This window comes from Propithecus coquereli, unplaced genomic scaffold (assembly GCF_000956105.1).
Source record: "Propithecus coquereli isolate 6110/MARCELLA unplaced genomic scaffold, Pcoq_1.0 Scaffold120, whole genome shotgun sequence".
Taxonomy (NCBI): Eukaryota; Metazoa; Chordata; class Mammalia; order Primates; family Indriidae; genus Propithecus; species Propithecus coquereli.
Window position 1 is genome coordinate 592,583 of NW_012136081.1, and position 7,709 is coordinate 600,291.

A 7,709-nucleotide genomic window follows, 5' to 3' on the forward strand; every position below is an offset into this window, starting at 1 on the left:
GTAGATGGTGTAGTGACGATTGCGGTAGACGGGACATAGGGGTTCCTCTGCAAAAGGCCGGCACAAACCAGGGAACTGCTCTTATGGTCCGTCTGCAGGTGAGGCCAGACAAAGGCCAGGGCCCAGGTAGGGCAGGCGCTGGACACACGAATCCAGAGTCCACAGCAAAGAAGCCAGATGGGTTCAGATCCTCGGTCCCACCCTAGGCTCTCCCTCCCACACCTACAGACCAGCTAGACCCAGTCTTAACTTTTGCTGGATTGAGCCAGCTTTACTTAGAGGGTTAACCTGGAAAAGGACATGGTCCAGAAAGGAGCACGTGAGCACGCATGTTTGTGCAGGCATGTGCTTGTGTGTGCATGGTGCTTGTGCGCTTATGTTTGCGTGTGCCTATGTGTGTGTGTGTGTGTGTGTGTGTGTGTGCGTGGCAGGTGGGCCGAGGTGTGGATTTGAGGTGAGTACTTGCCATGCATGTGTAAGGGGAAAAACAAATTAAAAATAAGATAATAAAAGTTTATAGACCTTCTGGCCGCATAGTTAAAAAAAAAAGAAAAGAAAGAAAAAGTCTAATTCTCCCTATTGGAAAAAAGGGAAGAGATGTGAAGAGCTGTTTCCCATTCCCTTTTCTTAGAGCATTTACTTTAGAAACCTTAAAAATTTTTTCTCTGCTTCTTTGAAATATATATAAATCTTTTCAAAGAGCCACATACACCTTTTCCCAGCTTTACATCCCAGGAATGTTTCCTCAAGATCCCGGCAGCCATCTCTTTAAAACATACCCATCAAGGAAGTCAGCGCCCCTATCTCCCAGTTTCTGTGGGAGGCTAGGAGCCCCACTTCCTCTGGTGCCTGGCTCCAAGTTGCCAACCTACCTCTTGTCACAAAGATGTGAGAAAGGTACGGTTAGCAAACACAGGTGGCCACCATAATTACCAGCTAAATTTCGAATGAATCGCTTGTGACCAGTGGTGCGGCCAAGTCCGCATACTCGAGGACCAGTTATGGTTCATTTAGAGAACATGTGTGTAATGGTAGTGTTCTGTCTGGCTATATAGAAGAGTGAGAGCTCTTTCCGTCTGTGCAATCTCTTAGCAGATTGCCTGTGGATGCACATCCCGTTCTGCTTTAAAGCTTATTCAGTAACAAAACTGTTTTCTTTCTCTTCTACTTTTGCAGAGTTTTCTGGGTCGGCAGATTTTGTTTTTAATTTGTGTTTCCCCAGAAGGTGTCGTGGGCACCCTCCAAAGAGTTTATTTTTTCTTTTTTTGTGCGTGTGTGTGTCATCTTGTCCATACAGAGAGGTGGCAGCAGGTCCTCTTGGAGCCCCTCTAAGGGTCGGCCCCTGGGACCACTCGCGCCTCGCTGAGTAGGGCCAGCCGTCCTGGAGTCAGCGAGACAGCTTCTCCCAGAAAGAGGTTCCAGGGAGGGGAGGGCAGTGGTGCGGGGCCCAGGAGGCGGCGGAGCCTGGCCGCTCCGGGGCCGAGGATAGGAGGGGTGTTTGGAGTTGCTGCGGCGAGAGCTGCAGACTCTGGGGCGAAGCTGGGCCCTGGGGAGAGGGTGGGAGCCGAGCTCCCTGGGCCCGCAGCCGCGCAGCCCCGCAGCCCCGCCGGGGTCCCGGCCCCGCCCCCAAACCGGGCTGGCTCGACAGCGACGCCGCGTGGCAGCGCGAGGCGACAGCGGCTGCCCTGCCCGCGCGAGAGAGGGAGGCAGCCTGAGCCCGAACTCCGGATGCCAACAGCCTCTGGGGGAAAGAGGGATGATAAGGCAGCCCGGGATTGATCGGCTGAGTGGAAAAAAATGGGAGCTACCAGGTAACATTTCCTGAACACCAACAAGTTATAGTGCAACAGACATTGGTGAGCCCTGCTTCACCCCAGAGGAAGGGTTAGGGTTAGGGTTAGGGTTGGACGGGGCAGGGGCATCAGCAGGCCGGCACTCCTGGAGCTTCGAGGGGGACAATCAGCCCTTTTTCTCTTCCCAGTTCTGGTGGCCCCAGGCATTCCTTGACCCCTGGCCGTGTCACTCCGATCTCTGCCCACGTGGTCAGGTCCTCTCCTCTCCGCTGGTGGACTCTCCCTCTGCCTTACTTACATTCAGGAGGACATTTGTCATTGGATTGAGGGCGCACCCAGATAACAAGGGTAAGCCCCTCCCCTCAAAACCCTTAACTCGACCACATCTTGTACCACAGAAGGTAATATTCATAGGTGTTGGAGGTTAGGATGTAGACATGAATTTTTGGGAGTTGCAATTCAGGCTACTGCAAGTGAATCTGGAAAACTGGATTCACCCAGCTCAATTTTGTAAAGGTGCAAGGAGAGGAAGAGCCTGGATGAGCGAGGAAGCAGGGAGGTTGGTGGTCAAGTCCTGGAGAGCTGTTATGAATGTGATCCAGGGACGTTCCTTAACAGGGAGTGAACACAGACCCCACATGTGTGCTTCAACATTGTGTTGGCTCTGACTCTCAGTCCATCCTCTCAGTTTCCGTATCATTAGAGGAAAATCCAAACTCCCATCTTTAAAATACACATTCCCGATCCTTCCACAAACTCCGCTTCCTGTGGAACATTCCTCTATTCGTTATTACTTTTTAACAAATTATCCCCCAACTTAGTGACTTAAAACAGCACCTACATATTGGCTCGTGGTTTCTGAAGGTCAGGATTCTGGACCTAGCTGAGCTGGGTGCGTCTGGCTCAGGGTTTCTCAAGAGGTTGCAGTCAAGCTGGTGGCTAGGGCTGAGGCCCTATCTGAAGGCTCTTTTGGGGGCAGGGGATCCGATTCCATGTGGTTGTTGCTGGGCCTCGGTCCCTCACCATATGGGACCCTCCACGTGGCTACCTCGTAACATGGCAGCTGGCTCCCCGTAGAGTGCGCTGTGAGGGGGCGGGGAGCTCAAGATGGAAGCCACAGCCCTTTTATAACCCAATCTCGGAAGGGACAGCTTGTCACTTTTGCTGCTTTCTATTTCTTAGAGGCAAGTCAATAAGTGCAGCCCACACCTAAGAGGGAGGAACTACATGGAGGTCTCCATGCCAGGAGGTGGGGATCACTCTGGGCATCTTAGAAGATGCTGACTACAGCCTCCAAAATCTAATAGACATGAATGAATTGAATTACCTTTAAGGTTAATTGTGGATTTGCTTCCTAACTTATGATAATTTATGAAAATAAACCCAAACATCTTAAAACGAATGTTTATGTTCCTGCATCGTCAATAAAACCCACATCAAAGCCTCAGCAGAATTTTGAGTTGAGATTGCATTATCCCCTCCTCCCTTTGTTTCTCTGGACGAAGAAGGGCTTAGAGACATTAATGATGTTTCTGGAGTAAACTTGGCAGTGAGTCAGCACTGAAACCCAGGTCTACTCAGTTCTGCAGCCTAGATGTGCCCTGCTTCCTGAGCAGAGAGCAGATTTTGTGAGGGACTTGCAACTGTGTGTTAGTTCTCGGCTTCTTCACTCAGTTGACTCGGTGTTAGTTTCCTGGGGCTGTTGACACAATGTCCTCCAATCTGTGTGCCTTAAAACAGCAGAGCCATATTGCTCACAGTTCTGGAGGCTAGAAGTCCAAAATCAAGGTGTTAGCAGGTGGATTCCTTCTGAGGGAGAATCTGTCCCATGCCTCTCTCCTTGCTTCTGGTAGCCCCAGACATTCCTTGGCATGCAGACGGCCACTCCAACCTCCCTCTTCACATGGCATTCTCCTTGTGCGTGTGTGTCTTCTTGTAAGGACACTGGTCACGTTGGATTAGGGGCCCACTTTAGCATGACCTTGTCCTAACTAATCACATCTGCAACAACCCCGTTGCGAAATACTAATACCATCACATTCTGGGGTACCAGGGAACTCCAGTGGGTTCAAAGCTCTGCGCAGTCTGGCCCCTGTTGATCTTTATCTGACACCACTCGTGTTGATTCATTTCTTACTCGTTACTGTCTTTTCCTTCTCCTGCGCTGGCCCCTCCTCCCCCACTTAGAGTGTACCTCTTTGAGACCTTGTTTGTCTTGATCACCAGAGCCAGAGCCGTGCCTGGCACTCTGTGGGTGCTCAGTCAATATGTTTACACTGCAGATGACAGATATAGAAACTGAGGCAAGAAACCATGGTTATTTTGCACTCGGTTCTGATTTCAACTTTCAGTCCTTTTCATTAAAGAAGTGGTGAGAGTCCTAAGCCAGGTGGTGGAGAGAACGATAGTGATTTCTGCTCTTCTGGGCTCTGCAGATATCCTTTTGGGCGTCCCCATATTGTTCCTGTCATACACCGACCCCCGTGCCTTGGTGGACTTTTCGCATGCCGCTCTCTGCCTCGCCAATGTACTGAATGATCGTGTCAAGTACCAGATAATTCCACTAGAGGGCAGTAGATCACAGTCTCGTCTCTTCCCTTTCAGGTGAGTAGAATGCAGACAGGAGAGTGAATCATTTTGGACCATGAGGATGTGAGGCAACACCCTAGGGATGGCAGAAGAGCAAGCTGGACCACATGTCCATTTAATACATGATGGTTAAGAACTTAGCGCCCCCCCACCTTTCCCACCACTTGCGGGGCAGGCCGCCTGGGTTCACGAGGGGAAGGAAAGGGAGGTAGCACACATTACTTCTGCTCACAACGCATCGTCCAGAAAATGTTGTTCGCTGAGGAGTCATATGGCCACACTTTCCTGCAAGAGAGGCATGAAATGGCAGTCTTTTTTTCTGGGTGGCCAAAAATCTACTATGGAAGAATGGAAAAATGGATATTGGAAGTTAACTGGCAGTTTCTGCCACACATCCTTAAACCAGCTGAGGTTAAATAACCTGGGTTATAAATTAACTGACCTAATTAGGGCTGGGGACTTCCAAGGTGATTCAGACCCAAGCCACTGGTCATTAGGCTTCACTTCCTTCTTCCTTTGTAGTTAAACTTAATTCATTACATCAAGTAGACTTTTGGATTTTACAACCTGTAGCCTCCTCCAGTGATGGTCTTTTAGAACCATTTTTGGCTGGTTTATTAGCATTATGATTATGCTGAACTGGTCTGTTAGTGTTATTAAAAACATTTGTTTACCTTATTAGCATCTTATTATATTTAGTAGGGCCATCTGAAAGTTTCATCTGCTAGGACATGAGTGATGAAGTCTACATGGTCAATTTTCTTTTTACATTTTGCTGACAAATCACATTGGAACGCACTGTTGACATCCTCCCCCTTGTACTTGGACGTTCTGTGTGGCTACCAGCGCTGGTTCACGGCCGGAGCTCTGACCCACCTGATTTACATTAATGCTGATTAGTCCTTCCTGTTCTTGATACACTTCCTACTTTTTCCATGCTATTTGGCTTACACCCTTTCATACATTCACAAATGGAATAAATACATATTACTTACAGACAGACATATAATTACTAGAAGAAACAAAAAGCTCAAGTATATCAATAGTCTACTTGTTAAACTTAACAAAAATTAATCATTCACTTTTATTTTTTCGTATTTTAACTCCCTGTTTTGGCTGGTCCGAAGGTAGTGAGTTATCTCACTTGATTGTTCACAGTCAGTTACAGATTGAACTCCTTGTTCTACTACTTAACCACCCTCCTCACTATTGCACTTGACTAGTCTTAAAAAAAAAAATAAAAAAAAAAAAAGAAAAAAAACTCCCTGTTTTTTACACTTTATATTAACTTTTCTCTTTTGAACGTTATTACAATATGAAATTCTTGCAATTTCACACACTCAGCTTTTTCAATTAACCATCCTCTCCCTTTGTTCTTTCCATCCCCTCTCTTCTTATGCTTCTCCCTGAAGCTAAATTATTTCAACACTGCAAAAGGGTGCCACTATAAGTTGGCTTCTTGGTCCTTTAATAATAGTCTTATTTTTGACAGTATCATTGCTTTCTGGCAACAATAGGCTCATCTTGATTTTTCCTATTTCCAAACTTCATGTTAACTTCCTCCAATAAACCATGGTTCCTTCTGTGAAGAAAAGTATTCATGATTAAAATCTGCAGTTTGGGGGTGTAGCATGGATGTTTGTGGTGGGCAAAAGTGCTGCTGCTGTTGGGATACTTTTAGTGATCAAGCTGGAAAAGATCTTTCTTTCTTTTTAAAAATTTCGATAGATTTAGGGGGTACAAGTGTCATTGGTTATGTGGATGAATTGTACAGTGGTGAAGTCAGAACTTTTAATGTGCCTGTCACTTGCATAGTGTACATTGTGTCCAACAGATAAATTTTTGATCCCTCACCGCCCCCACTCTTCCCCCTTCTTAGTTTCCAGCATCCATTATCCTACTTTGTACGACCGTATATGCGCATCATTTAGCTCCCACCTATAAATGAGAATGTGCGGTATTTGTTTTTGAATTCCTGAGATACTTCACTTAGGATAGTAGTCTTCAGTTCCACTCAAGTTGCTGCAAAAGACATTATTTCATTCATTTTTATGGCTGAGTAATACTTTATGGCTGTGGTCCCCAACCCCCAAGCCGTGCCCGGGTACTGGTCCGTGGCCTGTTAGGAACTGGGCAGTGCATCATTGCCTGAGCTACGCCTCCCCTTGCACCCCCCACCCCCCCGCCACCTCCCACCTTGTCGTTGGAAAAATTGTCTTCCATGAAACCAGTCCCTGGTGCCTAAAAGGTTGGGGACCGTTGCTCTGTGGTATATATATCCACCACATTCTCTTTATCCACTCATCAGTTATCAGTTGATGGGCACTTACGTTGACTCCAAGATATTTCTTCTTTTTTCATAGGCAGTCAGGCTTGTACAAGGTATTTCTTTTTTAAGGTTAGGAACTCACATGGTGTTTATCTTTTGTGATATGCTCACAAAGTGGTCAGTTGTTCAAAATATTAGAGAGCTTCTTCAGTTTTCTAAATGGCTTCTGTTGATCCTTCCTATTGAAAATACTGTCTTGAAATGCCTGATGTTTCCTCAACCAGGCTGATGTTACCTTAATTTTTAACTTTGTTAGGTTCTCATTGGCTTTGCCAGTGATTTGGTCAATTCTCCAACATAATTTAATTTAAAATGTTACTTTGCAATTGAGAAGTATGGTATTTATATTGTATTGATAGGTATAAGTGGACGTTCAGGAAGAGATGGACATAAAAACACAGACAACATGTATTCTATAGTGAACATTGATTTTTTTTTTGCCACTTTGCATCCATTCAGATTTCCAGAACCTTAACTCCAGTTTTCTTCTGGGAAGTCACTCTCTTTTCCACTCTTGGTCCATGTGTTTCCTGAAGTGTTGACTTCATGGCTGGCTCAGAGGTCCAAGCCAATCACATTTACATGGCTACAATGTTTGGTTCATTGATGGCAATTGACCAAATCAGAGCCAGTGAGATGCAATGAAAATTGGGCTAGCGATTTCGGGTCAAAGACTTGCTGCTCTTCGTCTGATTTGGAACCTGAAAGCATGCATTTCCAGAAGATGTTGGCAGACATTGTAATTATAAAGAGGATGGAGCCAATACCGTGGAAGGAAAGCCAAGAAATAGAGAAACGGAGTCTTACTCACATCACCAGAGCCCTGGAGCAGCCATGCTAGAAGATCTGAAGTTTTATTTTTATGCCCTGTCATTGTCTAGTTTTGGTTTTGGGATTAAGGTATCCTCAAAAAGTGGTTTTTCAACTTTTTCTATACTCCGAAAGTTTGTTTGCATAATATGGGAAATACATCTGGGCCTAGTAGTTATTCAGAGAAG